This window comes from Phacochoerus africanus, chromosome 3 (genome assembly GCF_016906955.1).
Source record: "Phacochoerus africanus isolate WHEZ1 chromosome 3, ROS_Pafr_v1, whole genome shotgun sequence".
NCBI classification, from domain to species: Eukaryota; Metazoa; Chordata; class Mammalia; order Artiodactyla; family Suidae; genus Phacochoerus; species Phacochoerus africanus.
In genome coordinates this window covers 129,033,716-129,054,176 of record NC_062546.1, presented here as the reverse complement: position 1 = coordinate 129,054,176, position 20,461 = coordinate 129,033,716, and the positions used below count along the sequence as shown (strand labels likewise).

General features: G+C 43.2%; 1 protein-coding gene across 2 annotated transcripts in view; it reads right to left on the bottom strand.

The window, feature by feature from the left end:
- GPD2 (glycerol-3-phosphate dehydrogenase 2) overlaps nucleotides 1–19,405 on the bottom strand; it is a 134,004-nt gene extending 114,599 nt beyond the window's left edge. For both annotated transcript variants that reach the window (XM_047772655.1, XM_047772656.1), the window contains exon 1: nucleotides 19,110–19,405. The gene's annotated coding sequence lies outside the window, so the exon portion shown is untranslated. The remainder of the gene's footprint in view (nucleotides 1–19,109) is intronic.
- Between the last annotated feature and the right edge of the window lie 1,056 nt (nucleotides 19,406–20,461).

Genomic DNA, 20,461 nt, shown 5'->3' with positions numbered 1-20,461 from the left:
TAGCTTAGTAATGACATTCCCTAAAAATGTCTGACCCTTAAGGAAGGATCAGACAACAGGAGAGACAAATTGTGATAATTTGTATTCCTAATAAAAATTTCTTTCAAAAGTATAGAATACAAATTGTATAACATTTTGTAAATGTTCCATCCCCTGACCCTCTAAAAAGGAAAAGATAGTTGGTCTTCTTTCACCTAAGTGAAAGTAACAAACAAAGCTGCATTCCCACCTCAGTTATCTTGGCTAAAACAGTCTTGGTCATAAGATCTTATTCTCCCCACTTGAAATGAAACCTCCTCTCCAAGCCTCTCCTTTTTAGACTTTTCTTTTCTTCTTTAAAAGGACTGGCGCACACCCTAAGTGGAAAGCTTTTAAGCGCTAGACTATAAAACAAGCCTAGTCACTGTGCATGAGACACTGTGTACCAACATTACACAGCTAATACTCTAGCATCTATCTGACAGTCTAAAATGTAAATAGCACACACAGGAGAAGATAAGGGTTCTACTCAACATTCTTGCTAAAACTGCCATCCCCCTCCCTAAAAAAAAAAAAGTACACACACACCAAAAACATCTATATTCTTTTAATTCTTTTAACATCAGATTAAAAAGAAAATCACCTGGGGGAATTCTAGGAGAGATTAAGAACACTTGCCTTATAATTCTGTCTATAGCTGATCCTCACTCCACCTATAAATGAAGTATCTCTGAAAATGTCCAAAACTATTTCAACTTTAATTTTGTGCTATTTTATGGTTTTCTTTATTCAGTAAGTACAAGAGGAAAAAACTCCTTCTAAAGGTAGTACTACCTTAATGTCCTATTTATTTAGCACTGTTAGGTGATTAAAGCTTACATTCATTCTTTCATTCAATAATAGTTTCCTGATCATTTAATGTGTGCCAAGCACTGAACATATGACTGAGGACAAACATATCAAAAATCTCTGCCTTCCAAGAGCTTCCATTTGAATGGAGTTTACAGTTTAAAGAAATGTCTAAACTATTTTGGGAGTTCCCTTCGTGGCTCAGTAGTTAATGAACCAGACTAGGATCCATGAGGATGTGGGTTTGATCCCTGGTTATGCTCAATGGATTAGGGATCCGGCATTGCTGTGAACTGTGGTGTAGGTTGCAGACACGGCTGGGATTCCAAGTTGCTGTGGCTGTGGTGTAGGCTGGCAGGTGCAGCTGATTCAATCCCTAGCCTGGAAAATTCCATATGCCATAGGTGCAGCCCTAAAAAGAAAAAAAAAAGGGAAGAAATGTCTAAACTATTTTGATTTAAAATATTTTAAAATTACGTCACACTTTGTCATCTTAAAGAATATTAACCATGAATTCAATTATTGATGATTTAGAGCCATCCTTAGGTACATTAATTAGACTATGCTGATAGGGCAATGCCCTCAGGAATAGCTGAATACTGTTATTTCTTTACTAAGTGCCCCCAAACCACAGACTGTTCCCATCTGAATTCTTCCTATATCTGCTTTATTAAGTTTTCCTATTTCTTCAAAAAAATCAGGCTGATGGTAATTTTCCCTTTTGATCTTTGAGTTCTCCAGCTCACTTCTAACTTGTTGCCAGTGTAGTCAGAAAACTGAGAGCCAAGTTAGTGAAAGCTGTGTTTAAAATAGAAATAAATTTGGAGTTCCTGTCGTGGAGCGGTGGTTAACGAATCCGACTAGGAACCACGAGGTTGCGGGTTCGGTCCCTGCCCTTGCTCAGTGGCTTAACAATCCGGCGTTGCCGTGAGCTGTGGTATAGGTTGCAGACGCGGCTCGGATCCCCCGTTGCTGTGGCTCTGGCGTAGGCCGGTGGCTACAGCTCCGATTGGACCCCTAGCCTGGGAACCTCCATATGCTGCGGGAGCGGCCCAAAAAATAGCAACAACAACAACAACAACAAAAAAGACAAAAAAAAGTAAAATAGAAATAAATTTAACTCTGAGCAAGGCCAAAGGAGCAACTTCTTAGCATTCTAGTGTTTGGATTTTCAACACTCTGGCTTTATCCATCCAAGAACGTTTTTCCTCCTTCCTTCCTTTGTTCTAGGTCAGTGGAGCTTGCCAGATAATTTCTGAAGTTTTCTGTATGCAGTATGGATGAAACAAACCACACAAGTCTCTTATGAAAATTATGAATTGCAAACCTGGTACAAGCACATAGTCTGAGATTAGAAAAAGACAATTCTTATTTCAATTTCTACCTCATCTGAACAAACTCACATTACTTATCTTGAAAAAAAATATGGCAAAGCTGTTTGCTTCTATTCTGGAAACAACTAGAACTTTTTCTGTGCTCCCTTGGATGTAAAGAAAGTTTACAGGAGTTCCCGTTGTGGCTCAGTGGTAATGAACCCAGCTAAGATCCATGAGGACGAAGGTTTGATCCCAGGCCTCAGTGGGTTAAAGTATCCAGCGTTGCTATGAGCTGTGGTGTAGGTCACAGATGCGGCTTGGATCCAGCGTTGCTGTGGCTGTGGTGCAGGCCAGCAGCTGCAGCTCCAATTCGACCCCTAGCCTAGGAACCTCTATGTTGCACACATGCAGCCCTGAAGAAAGAGAAATAAACAGAAAAAGAGAAAAAGAGAAAAGAAAGGAAGGGAGGGAGGAAGGAAGAAAGGAAGAAAGAAAAGTTTACAGATAAATGGGGCCAAAAAAGAATCTATCTGCCACTCTTAAAAAAACTTCAAACTTCCTTGCTGAAAACTGGCTTATGAAAAACACACATACTGTTGGTGAGTGAAAGATAAAAATTGAACACTCTATGAGTTCCTGTTGTGGTTCAGCAGAAATGAATCCAGAACCATAAGGTTGCCAGTTTGATCCCTGGCCTCGCTCAGTGGGTTAAGGATCTGGCGTTCCCTCGAGCTGTGGTATAGGTCACAGACACGACTCAGATCTGGTGTCGCTGTGGCTGTGGTGTAGGTCAGCAGCCGAAGCTCCCTTTAGACCCCTAGGCTGAGAACCCTATATGCCGTGGGTGCGGCCCTAAAAAAAGCAAAAATAAAAATAAAAATTGTACACTCTAGGAAAACAACCAAGCAAGAGTTCAACAAATAGTTGGAAAAGTATCACTGAAGGACCTTCCCCAATAAGGAAGATGAAAGGAGGGACATTTGTTCAGACAACATGCATTCAAGTGGAATTGACTGAATGCCTCCTATGTCCTCAGCACTGCTCTGGGCACCAGCAATTTTTCTGCTCTCATGAATTGGGGGAAACAAAAAATAAACATGTAAACAAATTTTAAAATTGAGTATTTCAAAACTGACAAGTGCCATAAATAAAATAACTATGTTGGAGAGTGACTCGGGTAGGAGGGATCTACTTTAGATAGAAATGTTCACGGAGGTTGTTTGGCAGAGATGTAACTGAGGAGGAAGGGCTAGCCACACAAGGGTCTAAGAGAAGGGCCTTCCACACAGAGGGGACAGGCATGCAAAGATACATAACACGTGTTAGTTTGGCCTCTATTGGACACTGAAAGGCCATGGTGGTGGCAGCCCAGGAAATGATTCGGGCAGTGGGTTCCAGATTAGGTTAGTGAGCCAGATAGGCGCCAAGTCATATATGCCCTCCTCCTAGCAAAGTGTTTATTCTGACAAGATAGAGATAGAAAATCAATGAAAGGTCTTAGTGCAATGATATGACGGAATTTATAGAGAGGGAGGGAGAAGACTAACCCTAGCTACAGTGTAGAGGATGTCTTTTAGGGTAATAAGAGTAAAAGTAGTTGTTTTTTCTTAAGGACACCATTGGCCATGTTCATAATAAGTAGAAAAATGTATGAGAAAAGGATGTAATGGGGAGAGAGAAAGGAAGAGTTAACAAATCACATGAGAAAACTGTCAAAAATGTAAACCACAATCACAAACAGGATTCTACAATAAGAAAACAAACACTTGGGGGATAATCTTGAATATAAATATCTATTGAACTTATACACTTGAAAGACTGTTCCCCCCCATTCAATCTGACAAGCTGGTAACGAAGAACAGAATGCCATCTGAGAGAGCCTCTCGAATGCCAACAGCAGAAGTCTTTTTTATGTTTCTACTCCCCCTTGGGCTGGGGTGTGTGGCAGGTAACTTCTTCCCCCACAATTCACTATGTCTTGAACTGATTTTGGAGCCGTATTGGAAAGGAGCACTAGGTCATATCTCAACAAGCAGAAGCACTTAGAACAATCCCCACCAACCACAAGGCAGGGCGCTAAAGAGCTGTGAGGAACTTACACACTGAGTAGAAATGTAATAGACAAGAGACTGCATATGATTAATTACATTTATTTATATTTATGGGTTTGAAATCTTGAGGATGCCTGGCCTCTGCCTATTTTATTTCATAATTTTCCCCCTGCTGAAGACTGAAGAGCAAAAGTCAATTGCCTGAGTGTTGGCATCACACTGAAAACTAAAGGGCCGTGCATTTCAATTCCAGCTCAAGAAACACTCTGGCAGAGCATATGTAATTCACCAGACCCCAGTGGGCTAGGTTCGCACTGTTGTCAGTCAAAGCACATAGCTAATGGAAATCATGAGAGCACATTAGCAATTTATACTCAACAGCCTCTTCTCAACCATAAATTTTGAGATAATGTTAAGCAAAACCCAAAGTTAATCCCAAAAATTTAGCTCATGGTTTGAGTCTGCGATCTTACCACGGGACCATAAGGACTTCCACGATGACTTACAAAATGACATTTCTAATAGGGTTCTTGTCAAAATGCCAGGTTCCAGTATCAACACGGTGACCTTCCGGGGTGACCTTACCCAGTGCGCTTGTGCCTACCCCCTTCCTTGGTCATTAATTCAGCAGCCTCCAGCAGCATAGTTTGTTTTTCAGACTATGTCCTGAGGCAGGCAAGTGCTCAGCAGCGATCACAGATTGGGCAGTCAGCACCTGGAGCCAGACACCCATGCTGTGACAACCTCAGCCTCCACAAAACTACCTGACCTTAGATTCCGCACACAAAAGATTGAGATCATCTGCACTTCCTTTTTCAAGGCACTGCTAGATCCCATAACCCTGGTCTTTTGTCTCCAGAGCCTCTTGCATTTTGCCCACCCAAACTGGACAATAAAGGTAGGGCACCCACCAGGCCCAAATGACTGCCATACTCTTACCCCACTCTGACTTGAAAAGGCAACTTTTTTTTTTTTTTTGTCTTTTTAAGGCCATAGCCACAGCATATGGAAGTTCCCAGACTAGGGGTCACTACGGCCACAGCAATGCTGGATCCAAGGCATGCCTGGACCTACACCAGATCCTTAAACAAGGAGCAAGGCCTGGGATTGAACCCGTATCCTCATGGATGCAGGTGGGTTCATTACTGCTGAGCCATGATAGGAACTCTGAAAAAGCAACATTTTTATGCTGGTAATAATCATAAAGGTCTAGAAATAAGTGGACAGCCTTAAGTAAGTTACACATTCTAGATTTCTTTATAGATTTCTTGATTACTTGGGATTTAATTCTTCTCCGGTTAATTACACTCTGGGTGTAGATGGGGTAACAGGCAATAGAAAATTAACTATGAAGAGAGCAAAAGCAGATAAAGTAATATCTGTGTCTGTTTCTGTTTTAAAGAATATATGTATATCTGGGAGTTCCCGTCGTGGCGCAGTGGTTAACGAATCCGACTAGGAACCACGAGGTTTCGGGTTCGGTCCCTGCCCTTGCTCAGTGGGTTAACGATCCGGCGTTGCCATGAGCTGTGGTGTAGGTCGCAGATGCGGCTCGGATCCCGAGTTGCTGTGGCTCTGGCGTAGGCCAGAGCAGCTACAGCTCCGATTAGATCCTTAGCCTGGGAACCTCCATATGCTGGGGGAGCAGCCCTAGAAAAGGCAAAAAGACAAAAAAAAAAAAAGGATATATGTATATCTGGCATTGCTGTGGCTGTGGTGTATGCTGGCAGCTGCAGCTCCAATGTGAGCCCTAGCTCAGGAACTTCCAAATGTGGCAGATGGGTCCATAAAAAGAAAAAAAAATAATAAAAATAAAAGGAACATGTGAATACACGAATACACACACACACACACACACACACACACACACACACACACACACACACAAAGGCTGGAAGGACATAACCGAGAATCTTTAAAATTTCATCTATGGGAGTTCTAGGGTGGCTCAGCAGAAACGAATCTGACTGGTATCCATGAGGGCACAGGCTTGATTCCTGGCCTCGCTCAGTGGGTTGAGGATCCAGCGTTGCTGTGAGATGTAGTGTGAGTTGCAGACATGGCTCAGATCCTGGGTTGCTGTGGCAGCTCCAATTCGATCCCTAGCCTGGGAACCTTCTTATGCCTCGGGTGCTGCTCTAAAAAGACCAAAAACAACAACAACAAAAAACTCATCTGTGAATGGTAGGGTTGAAAGTCATTTATTTTCATCCTGTGTGAATCATTTTTTAAATTTCTCATGTGGGCATGTATTCTTCTTGTGAAAAAAAAAAAAAAAAAACAATCTATGTGTGTCTATATGTGAAAGACATGGAAAAAAAAAAAAAAGAGCACTAAAGAGCACCATTCAGATAGATAGCTGACATTTGACTAAATCCCATATCATCTGACCACTACTTGAATGATTTTCTGTTACAAAACTTTTCTCATCTTTAATGAACTAGAGTAAAAGACCCACACAGAGAAAGGGAAAAGATAGCTTGCCTTTAGAATTTATTAGGCATCTTGGAGCACGAACTAGAAAATGTCACAGAAATATCTACCTGATTCTGAAGACCAGTCTCTACCCTAACTGGAATGAATCAGCCTCCAACATCTGATATAATAACTATTTAAGCCTGAGTTAAACTATGCCTAAACTAGCCTCGAATTTTTAGTTATTCCATATTACATCATTTCAGGGACTTAAAGTTTAACATCACATCAGAAGTAATTGCAAAGCTGATTGAACTTACTGGAATTTAGTGTTCACCAGGGTTCAACTCCGTAAGTATAGAATCTCTTCAGCCAACAACATACCCAGGGGCCCCTTGACTGTGCCATCCCTGAAGGAAGCCCACCTATAGGTGCACAGAGAAAGGATAGACCATCCTAGACAGAGGCCAACATTCTCACTCCGTCCGCATCTGTGATAACTCAGTGCTCACAGGCAGAAACACAGTTACTACCGTGGGCACAGCTGGGATTCTTCTAGTCATAGGGTGCTGTCCTTGGCATATTCAAACGACACCACTGACCAGTTAATAGAACATTCTCTGCAGGAGGCAGCCCGTGGAGAAGTCATCAGAGACCACAACGCTGGACTGAATTCCAACTTAGTCACTTACTAGCTGTGTGACTGACTCTGAAATTTAGTCTTCTTACGCATAAAGTCTCATCTATTTCACAATTTACATGGAGAATTTGAGATATAGTAAAAAAGGTATGAAACTATATATGTTATCAACAACTCCCATTGCTAATAAACAACCTACAATGGGCTCCCACATTTGCTAGAACTCTACATCTGCTGAACAGGGCCATAAAGACTGTGGTTAGAGAGAACAAGAGCAGCTGGAGCCCCGCTTTTAGCCCCTGCAGCACTTGGCTCTGACCAAGCAAGGGCACTTAAGACTCACACTCACACATTGGGAAATGAATCCTGTCATTTCCCTGGGAAAACAAAACAAAACAAAACAGTAGGCAGGCCCCTTCCAGCATTTCTCTAGCATCTCTCCCCAAAATAACCATTCTCTTCAACAGAAGGAATGTTGTTATTTGCGGAGCTTTCTATCAAACATGAAAACCCTGTAAAGTCTAGCTCTAACACAGATCTAACTCCAGGCCATTGGTTACCTGTCACAGAGGTCACAGGGAGCAGCAGGTTCTATTCCACTTTAGATCAGACTCTGATCACGTTGAGTCCAATGTTTATACATCTGTCTATCTCAAGGAGTGCACTTAGTTGGAGGATTTAAAACATTCCCTGTAAGAGGCTTGATCTAAGGTTTGTGTCCTGAGTTAACCCAAGCCACTGGGACAACTTTGACCCCCTAAAGAGTGGATTTTTTTGTCCTATATTCAGAATACTTCCCGGCACTTATTTTTAGTTCAGATAGGGTGAGGAGTTTCTCTCCAGCTCTATCACAAACCCTGAATACCACCTATTGTGGGAGGAAAAAAAAAAAAAAAAAACTAAATACAAACCCCAAATGCTGCCAAAACAGCCAACTCCATGAGTCAATATTGGTTTACAGAAATCAAGAAATTTCTAGAAAATGTGTTCCTTCTAGGCAGACGCCCTCCCTTATCTCCAGAGGTAAAAACACACACCAATCCTGCTGTATAGCACTGGGAACCATATCTAGTCACTTATGATGGAGCACGATAGTGTGAGAAAAAAGAATGTATATATGTGTATGTGACTGGGTCACTTTGCTGTACTGTAGAAAATTGACAGAACACTGTAAACCAACTATAATGGGAAAAAATAATTAAAAAAGACACACACACACCAAGACTTGGGTGTGCCAACCAGGCAGCAAGAACTTGCAAACAAGAGGCATCTTAGGTGCCAAAAGGTTCTTGTCTGGCCATTTATTCAGTGCTTGCCAACTCCTGTCCAAGAGTCTATTGCACTGCCCAAACCAGGTCCAGACCATCCACTCTACACCCCACAGACTCCTCCACCACCCCCTCAATTCATCCTTGCCCTATTCTGTATCAATCTCTAAGAAGATTGTAAGTAAGACTGACTTACTGCTGCCACCTCATCTCATATTTGCTCTTCCCAATCTTCTCCAACTAGATTCTTATTGCTGACATTTGAGTTACATAATCTTAATTCTCTGTTACATATAGCTAATCAATTCTTACATTTATGTTCAAGGAAGGCATGGTCTAAAAAGACATAAAAGGGACTGGACAATTTTACCAAAGTTCTAAAACATTCCACACACCAATCCTGAAATCATAAGCAGGCACTACAAACCGCCCAGACAATCATACTTAAACAATACCTGAAATCCCCATTTCTTTGGTGTTTGCATTTCTTATCTGTATAACTGAAAAATGATTACAATCCAACATAAAACAATGACAATGGTGGACTAAATCGCTGGATAACAAATAAAAGTCATTCAGTAAAAGAAAACACAGGATTATGTCTGCCTCCCACTTTAATTAACTATATGGTCACCAATTTTCTCCTGCATTTATCCTCTACGTCATTAGAAAATTTGCCTTCATTGTTAAAGAAAAAGAAGGAACACAAAATATAATTTAGATGTCATAACAAGAAGGCAATACATAAATTTAATATGTATTAAATCTTAACTTAATTCAATAAATTCATTCAGCACCTACTGTGTTAGACCATGAGTAAACAAAGATGAATGAAGTTTCTGACTTTGGGAGTTCCTGTCATGGTGCAGCAGAAACAAATGTGACTAGGAACCATGAGGTTGTGTGTTTGATCCCTGGCCTCACTTAGTGGGTTAAAGATCTGTTGCCATGAGCTATGGTGTAGGTCACTGAAGGGGCTCAGATCCCGAGTTGCTGTGGCTGTGGTGTAGGCAGGCAGCTGCAGCTCCGATTGAATCTCTAGCGTGGAAACCTCCATATGCTGCAGGTGCGGCCCTAAAAAGCAAAAAAAAAAGCAAAAGCTAAGGGACTAACTGAGAACATGGGGTTAAGGGAAAGTAGGAAACATCATGAGGGCAGATTTATGGAGAAAGTAATAATTGACTCAAACGCTGAAGGTTCAACAGATGGAGGTGAACATGAGCAAAGACATGATGGTAAGAATGAATATTGCATTTTCAAGAACAAAGGGGTGTGATATGTATGTTGAGAGAACAGGATGGAACACAGTAGTCCTAAGTGAGGAGATGAGGAGACTGAACGGGCAAGCCAGAGTAATTCTCTGGAGATCTTAAGTGCCATTCTAAGGGCTTTGGCCTTTGTCCAGTAAGCAATGGATTGCCAAGGAAGGCTTTTAAACATATTTGTTGGCTACATACTGTGTTATAAGTCAGTTGACATATGTTACATTAATCCTTACAACATTCCTAGTAGGAGTGATGGAAGCACACTTGAATTTATTAAGACCATTCTCCCATTCCCCATTTCCTAAAGCAGTATTGGGAGATAAACTAAAAATATATGCATCTGAGAGAAGGGAAATCAGGAGACTAGTTATAAACAACCAAACACAAACTCCTAAGGGTCTATACTAAGCAATGGCAGTGAAAATGGAGTGGAGAGTGAGCACAGAGCCTAAATACACTTGCTAAGGTGACTGTTCCCAGAAGCAGCATTCCTTTGCTTCTGCCAAATAGGAGAAAGTAACTTCCCCAGGGGTTGTGGCACCATCTTGGCTGAAAAGAGGCCCTCAGACCACCTGGTGCTCTTGTCCACTTAAGGGCAGTCCCCAAGGAGGCCTTTATACTCCACATGGTCACCACACCATCAAGAGATGCCCTGGGGCTGCAGATAACTCTGAGGAGGCTTTTGCTCACCCTTGGCCACCACACCATCAAGAGATGCCCTAGGGCTGCAGATAACTCTGAGGAGGCTTTTGCTCACCCTTGGCCACCAATTACCATCAACAGGAGCTGCCAGAGGTCAGAGTCCAGCTTCCCTCAAGACCTCCCCCAGACTAATCCCATTATGCTCCACAATCCTCTTTACCCCAATCTTCACCAGGAGCCCAATCTGCTCCTTCTTGCTCTCACCTTGTCAGCCCTGCCCCCTCCATTGAAGCCCTCTATCCTTTTTTTTTTTTTTGTCTTTTTAGGGCCGCACCCCCAGCATGTGGAGATTCCCAGGCTAGGGTTTGAGTTGGAGCTGTAGCCACAGGACTTAGCCACAGCCATAGCAACATGGAATGGGAGCCTCATCTTCAACCTACACCACAGCTCATGGCAATGCCGTATCCTTAACCCACTGAGTGAGGCCAGTGATCAAACCTGCGTTCTCATGGTTTCTAGTTGGGTTCATTAACCACCAAGCCACTATGGAATCTCCTAAATTTATCCTTTTCTTTTCTGAATGCTCCTTTCACTAGGCAAAATACAGACACATGGAGAAAGCAAAATTTAATCTGAATTTTGAAGGCTGAAGCCTATTAATGCTATCTTCCCAGCATGCAATGGGCATGGCCAAATAATAATAATAATAATACACACCTGTTCATACAACTACAATTCCTTAGTTGGGCAAAGAAGAAAACAGCCTCTTACCTGGAGTCTTGCTCCAACCTTGCTTGCCCTGCCTACCATAATCCAGTCTACTTTGTAGAGCCAGAGCAGTCTTTGACAGCACACATTCTCCATGGGAACAGTAACACCCACAAAGGGACAAAGTTGGTTCTTGGTGGGGGTCAGTGAAAAATCCTACATATTACAATGAATTGTGGTCCTCCAAAAATCAACTCTACCAACAAAATCTTATTATTTTAATATTTAAGGAATACTCTCTGGCTAGGGAAAAATTAATTTAAATTTTTAATTGATTAACTGTAGCAATTTTTCTTCTTAGAAAGACATAGTTTTTTTTAAAAAGTTGAGAAACACTGTTTTACAGCAAAACCACATCATTTCATTTAGCAGCACATAATCTTCCAATGGCTTATATAACATTAAAATGAAATTTAAATGCTGAGAGTTCCCACCATGGCTCAGTGGAAATGAATCTGACTAGTGTCCATGAGGACGCAGGTTCAATCCCTGCCTCACTCAGTGGGTTAAGGATCTGGTATTGCTGTGAGCTGTGGTGTAGTTCACAGGTTCGGCTCAGATCTGGCGTTCCTGTGGCTGTGGCTGTGGCCAGCAGCTACAGCTCCGATTTGACCCCTAGATGGGAACCTCCATGTGCTATGGATGCAGCCCTAAAAAGACAACAACAACAAAAAAAAACACAGAACACCTAAAGTAGAAGTAAAATCTCCAACAGTTGAGGGGTGAATGGAAGGTAGGTAGAAGAAAAATAGTATTTTAAATATACTTTCAGAAGTACAGCTTGAAAGAAAGGAAAGAGAGCAAGTAGCCAGAGGGAGTGCAGAGAAGAGGAATAGTTTAGGGTTTTAGTCTTATTGTTATTGTGATGGGAGAATCTTCACTACTCTGATAAATATTTCAAACGCAGGTGAACATGGAGAAATTTCATAGAGTAAGCTAGCTGAAGGGGTGAGGGCTCCAGAGTATTGGGGAAAGCATCATCTCTGGAAAACTCTACCTCTAAGTTGTAGTTGATAGAGTTGATGGATTCAGATACAAGGAAGATGTGGAAAGGAGAAAAAAATATTAAGAGTTGGCCTGAGACCACTGTTTTCTCAGTATGACAGGAAGCAAGGACACTGTGAAGGGGACAGTTAACTCTTCACCCAAAACCCATAATCTCTTCTGCTCCCAGCTAAACAACATTCGCCAATCTCCCTTGTTGATAAGTGTGACTGTGCACCTGATTTCTGGTCACTGTTATGTGAGTGGAACAGTTACATTCATTTCAAGACTAAGTATTTAGAAAGTGGATGTGTTTCTTTTCTTTCAGAGATGCCGGAGACAGTTGAAAACAAAGCCCTAAGGGATGGCAGAGTCACAAAATGAAAGGTTTCAGGGTGCCTGAATCATCAACTGGAAGAAAGCCATCCACCACCAAGACTATGACATGATCAAGAAGTAAACATCTGCTGTGTTTGTGCTTTTGTCTATTTTCATATCTGTTATAACAGTTCAGTCTGCTCTAACCACTAACAATTATCTTTTGACAAAAAAAAAAAAAAAAAAAAGCACAGTGGAGTAGAAGGCTCAAAGAAAATGCTTGAAAGTTTGGAAAAAATTTGGCAACAAATAGGAATAGGTGCTGTCTAGAAACAGGTAAAAGAACGGACTTGTGGCTAAAGATGAAGAACATTTGTTCACTTTTCCAACAGCATTCACAAACGCAGGTGTAGGAGTGGAAAAGGCAGACTGATACCTAGTTGCAAGTTGTTTGCACATCCATTAAGACCAGAGAGGATTATAACAATGTCACGGGTTCCTAGAGTCAAATCAAAAGGAATATTGTTTCAGGAAGGCATACTGTGCTAGGCACTCAATGTCTGAAAAGGTTCACAAGCATCACTTGTGGAAACTGTTGAACCACAGTATTGGGAAATGGAAGTGTCAAAAGACGAAGTTCAGTAAGTTGAGCAAGGGAATTCATTTTATCACTACTTTTTTTTTTTTTTTTAGCAAAAAAAGCAGGAAATGGATTATAAAAATATAGGTGGGATTATCTCTTCAGTCTATTATTTCTTCATAGTTTTCAAGGGAGTTTCTGTCATACCAAAACTTAACTTTGGCTTTGAGTGAGTCATGTAAGTTCTCTGGAACTCTGCTTTCTCACTGATATGAGATCACCGTTATATGGAATAATGTGTGCAAAGTGCTTAGCACAGAGCCTAGTAAATGGCTCTTGTTCTAAATTATGCTATTTATTATTGATTGTAAAAAGGCAGGACTGTGTTAGATCTTTGACCCTCTTCCTATGTTAAGATTCTATGAATCTATATTTTTTAGATATATATCCCAGTGGGTTGGGATGGGGAAAAGGAGTTAATACTAGCAAATACAGTAGAGGAGAGAAGTGAAAATATACCTGTTATCACAGATCCTATAACACAAGCCAGGAGGCAGATACAGAAAATGCTGCATCCTTCCAATATGAATGCTAAACCTGGACAGGCTGAGATGAAGGACACCCCAAACTCAGGAAAGGAAGAGGAAAAGTTAGACCAGGTCCAGCGGGGAACAGAACTCACTGGCCAAGACTGGCTTCCTCTTAGGCAAGACAAGAGCAATAAGACACTGCATGCTTTTACAGCTTTAAATTCATTTGGTCCTGCCATTTTACCCTGTTTTACAGAGGAAGAAACTGACAGGTACAGAGACTGACCAAAACCACACTTAGGTGGCTCTAATGTAACTTCAGGGATGTGCACAAATAAACACTGTTACCCCAAAGCTCCTACATAAAGGTCCCCAAGGTTTTGTCTTAGGATCTAGACACCTTTGAGATAGTTATGAATAAAACTAGGAATAAAAGAGATCTAGGAATTCCACTGTAGTCCAGTTGGACTGGATCACAGGGAAGAGAAAGGCAGAATCTTAATAAGAGGCAAGACTGGAAGGTCCATGAATTCAAAGACAGGTATTTAGAATTTGGTGCAACAGGGCAGAGTGACCCACGGAAGGGTGGAACAAAGAGTGATAAGATCAAAGCAGTTTTGATATTACCACGGGGAAACAAAACATCCTTTCTTTCTTCAGTTTAAATAAAAGGAAAGAGACTTTGGTGTATTACTTTTGTCACTTTTCAAATGTATTTAGAAGTTTGTTGTCTTTTATTGAGACTCATAAAATCCTAATGAAAAATTTCCTAAAATGTTTATCTTGAACTTCAACTTTTTTTTTTTTTTTGCCTTTCTGCCTTTTCTAGGGCTGCTCCCTCGGCATATGGAGGTTCCCAGGCTAGGGGTCTAATCAGAGCTGTAGCCGCTGGCCTACACCAGAGCCACAGCAACGTGGGATCCGAGCCGAGTCTGCAACCTACACCACAGCTCACGGCAATGCTGGATCCTTAACCCACTGAGCAAGGCCAGGGATTGAACCCGCAACCTCATGGTTCCTAGTCAGATTCATTAACCACTGAGCCACGATGGGAACTCAGAACATCAACTTTTATTACTACTGTATATAACCAACCAGCTTTTGTGGTCACTGGTGCATATGAGGTAAGTAGGAAAGCTTTCTAAGCATCTGTCACCAAGTACTTCAAGGCCATCTCATTTGACAGCAGCACCTTCTAGAAATCTCATTTTCAGAAAACAGATTCTCAGAGTTCCTGTTGTGGCTCAGTAGTAATGAATCCGACTAGTATGCATGAGGTTTGATCCCTGGCCTTGCTCAGTGGGTTAAGGATCTGGTGTTGCCATGAGCTGTGGTATAGGTTGCAGACTTAGCTTGGATCTGGTGTTGCCGTGGCTGTGGTGTAAGCCAGCAGCTGCAGCTCCGATTCAACCCCTAGCCTGGGAACTTCCATATGCCACAGGTGCGGCCCTATAAAGCAAAAACAACAACAACAACAACAAAAACCCATCAACAAAAGATGAAAATCCTGGAATACAAGGGAAAAAACCCCAAAAACCACAATTGCATTCATCTCAGGACACAAAATTTTAGTTAAGGACAAACACTGACCACAATCATTATCTAAACATCCTCAGATATTCAAACCATCCGCTCCTCATTTCCTTTTCTTTAAATGGTCCTGAAATCAGTCCCTGGTCAGGTTATATACGAAGAGGTCTAAAGTTGGAAATTTCCTGGTTTGTGGCCATTTGGGCCCTTTTCTTTTCCACTTGGAGTTGAATCTGACCATTTCTGCCTCCTACATTTCTCTCCCCCATCATGTCAACAATTCTAAAACAAGGAAATATAAATGCCCTTTATTAACTTCTTCCTCATAACACAACTTCCAAGTTTCCTTCGTAAAGGTGATGAGCCTTGATGGAATTTTCTAAGTATTTTGACAAGCATCTAAAATCAGTTTTAAAATACCATCTTAGTTTAGTTCCATTCAGTCTTTGCCTATCTTCCAAAATAACAATCCTAAAATTAACTAGTCGTAGGGGTCCCAGACTTAATGACTAGTGATTTTTCCCCTGAAACTTCAGATGAAAACAATATCCTATTGCACATAATTGGACAGAGTAATAAGCAGGCTGACTGATACACTGCTTTAAACCAAACACGTAAAAAGTGGCAAGAATGAAGAGTTATCACTTTTCACTCCAATCCTGGGCTTTAAAACTTCAGAGAAAGTGAAAAATATTTTTAGAATTATATTGTAGGTTTCTAATACACTTCTCCATAGAGTTCATTTTTGAAAGTATATATGATTGTGCTCGCTTTTTAATAACACTGAATTACAAAATAGCAAACATTCTTGAAACAAGGATGATCTATTGTAATATTCAGGAAACATCAAGTCTCTCCAACTACTTGAGCCCATTTTTACCTCTCCCTTCCATAGCACAACTGTTTACACCTAACATTCTACCACTCTGTATGACTACCTAAGATCTTATGTTGGTCTCTAATTGTTTGACATCTATATGTTTTACCTTCTTAAAGGAACTCACACCTTCTCAAAAGTGGAATAACCATACTGTTTTCTTTACCTAGCACTTGTTAACTGTTTAATGAATGCTGCAGAAGCCTACAGAATATTTCATTTATGAAGTCAAGTGTTGGGAGCTCAATGGTAACGAACCCAGCTAGTATCCATGAGGAGGACGCAGGTTTGACCCCTGGCTCCACTCAGTGAGTTAAGGATCCAGCATTGCTATGGCTGTGGTATAGGCCGGCAGCTACAACTCTGATTCTCTCCCTAGCCCAGGGAAATTCCATATGCCGTGGGTACAGCCCTAAAAAGATTTTAAAAAAAAGTCAAGTGTTATGCATATTTGATTTCTAATTTTCTTTGTAAAGTTGTGTTTCCTTTCTTTTCTTTTTCTTTCCTTTTGGCCATACCTGCAGAGTGTGGAAGCTCCCAGGGTGGGGATCAGACCCATGCCATAGCTGTGGCCTAGGCCACCGCAGTGACAATGCTAGATCCTTAGCTTGCTACACCACAATGAAAGTATAAAGTGTTGTTTCTGTGCTTAGGACAATCTAGTGAGTATGGCTGTTGACAAGTAGAAAAAAAATCAAGTTTTGGAAAACCTAAGCAGAAATTTCATCACATTAAAATAAAATAAAGAGAAGTTAGATAATGATTTAGAAATTGTTTCCCTTCTCTAATAACCATAGCTGCCACTAACCTCCCCCTCCGCCCTTCCCCCATCACATACACAAAATAAACTGGATGATTCATTCACAACATACAAAAGCTTGAGTTCACTGATGATGCAGTGGGTTAAGGATCCAGCATTGTCATTGCTGTGGTGCAGGTTCAATCTCTGGCCCTAGAACTTATGCATGTCATGGGCATGCCCCCTTCCCAAAAAACAAGAATAACCCCCCCCCCAAAAAAAATGCAAGAGCAAAATTATCTGGCTAACTGCATTCTTTGCCCAAATCTTCCTTTCTTGAAGTAAAATATATGAGAAAGACGAAAGCTAATATTTTGACGTCTACTATCTAACAGGAACTTCACTAGGAGTTTTACATGTGCCATATCATATATTATTACCCACATTTTGTCAATGAGACAATTGAGGCCCTGAGAGGCTGAAGAGGCCAAAAGTCTTTGGTTTTCTTCCCCTGATTACACTCAGCTAGAGTTTGTCCCACAGTTCAGTAATTGAGAAAACATTAATTGAGCCCTTATCTCAAGCTAGTCACTACTCTAAGCATTACAAATATGAAAAGTGTGTGAGGCAGACCAAGCCTTCTCACATTACTTACATTCCAGCGATGGAAGCGGAAACCAAATACCCAAACAGGATAATTTCAGAGTTATAGTAGTTTACCAGTATGGCTTATATACAATGATAGACAAATACTTCTAAATATCTATGAGATTAAATAGTTACAAAACAAGGGTGGGGCAGAGGGGGAGGCACTGACAACTGGAAACACTGCAGCCCTCTGGTCAATTACTGAGCTAAGTCATTGCTTTTTTTTTTTTGCTTTCTAGGGCTGCACTCATGGCAAATAAAGGTTCCCAGGCTTGGGGGTGGAATCTGAGGGGCAGCTTCTGGCCTACACCACAGCAACGCAGGATCCAAGCTGCGTCTGTGACCTACTCCACAGCTCACAGCAATGGCAGATCCTTAACTCACTGAGCTAGGCCAGGGATCAAACCCGCAACCTGCAACCTCATGGTTCCTAGTCTGATTCGTTTCCGCTACTCCACAATGGGAATGCCGCCATTGCATCTTTTAGCGCTGCTCAGAATGTCTATGTGACTATAGAGTGGCTAAAGTGACTATGTAACATATCAGGCTGGACAGCTCCAACAATGTTGGTTCTCAAACCACCAATTCCATCTTTATCCATTATTACTAAGGATTGCTGCATTATTTGAAGAGTTGATTTGGAAAAATCAAAGAAGTGTTGTAACTTGACATAATCCCCCTAGGAGAAACACAGGAGGGTTTCAACATTCTCATCATAAGGTTTCCCAGCGTACACTTGATATCCATTGAGCAATGGAATCCAGCATTCAGTCAGCAAAAACTGAGACTAGAGTGATCAGTAGCTACCAGGAAGTGCCTGGCCCCATTTCGGCATTTCCCATTACCCTCCACACTCCAAAAGGAAACCTCACTTCTATTAAACTGGGGATCATATGCAAAATTACGTTTTGTTTTAAGCAATGAAGACTCAGTGGAACTTACCCTTCTTTCTCCCACCTATTTTATACAAGTATAAAAACTAACCAAATTAGCTGTTGGCTATTTCCATAGCCTGCCCCACCCCCCACGATAAAGTGTTGTAATTTGGGTGGGCCCCAGTCACTAAGACTACTCAGAATTTGCATTTGTAAATTTCTTTGGAACTTCTTAGGAAGGCATTTGGGGGGTGGGGAGGGAATAAATGCTCCTCAATTTAAGGTGGATAGCTGTCTAGGGACCAAAGGCTAAGATCATTCACAGCCAAAGTAGTCCGCAAATCTATTTTTTGCTCGTAGAAGTTACTACGTGCAGAGCTGGGGCTGTTTTAAATCCATCAGTGTACATCTTTCATTTCCTCCTGGAACTGCACTCCAGCAAGTGAAATCTCCAAAAAGCCTCTGTCCCTTTAGAGAATGTCCCCTTCTAGAATCTTTCCCTCTCTTGCTTCAGAAAGGAGCAACAATCCTTTTTTAGAAGACAGGCGACATCCACAAGCAGAAAGTTTGCAGCAAACTTTCAATTAGATACCAACCCTCGCCCAAAAGTCCTGCTGCTTTACTAAGGAGGAAAATGCATTACACCCCACTGCCCTCCAAAACGTAAACACCTAAACCGTCTAAGACTGACCCACGTTTGTAGGTGAAGTTCTAAATCTTGCCCCAGATTCAGCCACCACCCACCCCAACACCGGACTCCAGGAGGTGATTGAGAGACCATTCCCCGCTACAACCCAGGGGGCGGGGGCAGGGGGGTCTCCTAGGAGGCACACACCTGAGATTGGTCCTCTCGCGCAAGGGGAAAGAGCAGGAGCACTGGGTTCCTCCGGCCGGGGCGGAGTCTGCTTCCCTCCTGAATCAGAGCCTCGGCCCCGGTACCAGCGGCGAGGAGCGCGCGGATGTCACCCTGGGGAGGGCAGGGCAAGCGTAACCCGACGCGCCCAGCGCCGCCGCGCCCCGCCTCCCGGGCAACTTGATCCTCCCGCTCCTCCTCCTGCTCCCCTCCCTGAGGGCCGAGCCTGGCGGCGCGGCCGCCTCATCCAGGCGGATACGGCGGGCCCTGGCTCCTCCGGCCCAGCGGGGAAACGCGGAAGTGGAGGCGGGGGACCCCGCCCGGGAAGGCGGGGCGGGGGGGGTGGGGGAAAAAGCGCTGTGAACCAGCGGGAGGCGAGCGAGCGAGGTCTCCGCCGCCCAATGAACGTGACTAGACCTGGCCACCGGGCCATGGGGCCCGCCGGGTGGGGCCGCGGCGTGGCAGATGTATGGTCCTCGCTCCAGGCTGTAGTTCCTGCCCTGGGCCCTGGCCGGGCTGCACTCCAGACCCACCACCCGCCTTGACAGCCGGCTTGCGGGCTGGGAAGTCCCGGCTGAGCTAGGCCGGAGAAAGACTGTGGAGGTGTCCGATTTTCTCGGCTCCCTCCCCTACCCCCGCCCCGCCTTGAGGGTATCCCTCACACCTGCCGGGGAGAGAGGAGTCACTCGCTTGCCCGAAGGCCGGCGGGGCTGGCTTACCTGATTTCTCGTCACCTGCCCCCGAATCTGGCCTCCCCTACTCGGCAGAAAGCCTTTTCTTGGCCTAGAAACGCGTCTGGGAGATGCCGACGGACCCCTGGGCCCCCACCGTCAGAGCCAAAGCCTTCTCCAGGGCTCCCCCTCGCCCCCCGTCCCCCCGTCCCTGCTCTCTGGAGGTGCTCCTGGCCTGCTGACACTGCGCCTCCGCCCCCCACCCTCCACCCGGCAGTGTCAGCGGGGAGACCCGCAGGGAAGATCAAACCCAAGCTTCAGGGGACGGGATGCTGAGTTTAGGCTCCTCAGGCCCAACCTTGTACAGGTGGGGGGAGGGGAGAGCCCAGGCAGCAGAGTAGCAGGCTTCCCCGTTGTACCCCAAACCCGACCCTGCCCACTGAGCATGCCCAGCTCACTTGTTGGAAACTCCAAGTGCTAGAGGAGCTCGAGGGGACCCAAGGAAGGCTAAGATGGGGTTCAAATGGATCCATTTCTTTAAGGTCTTTCCCACGAAGATCTCTGGGAGCTTTGCACATAATGTTTCTACCGTGCTATTGGAAAATACCCAGGAAGAGTTGGAAAGGCCTTCCGAAAAATGGGGGGGGCGGGGAGCCAGATTAG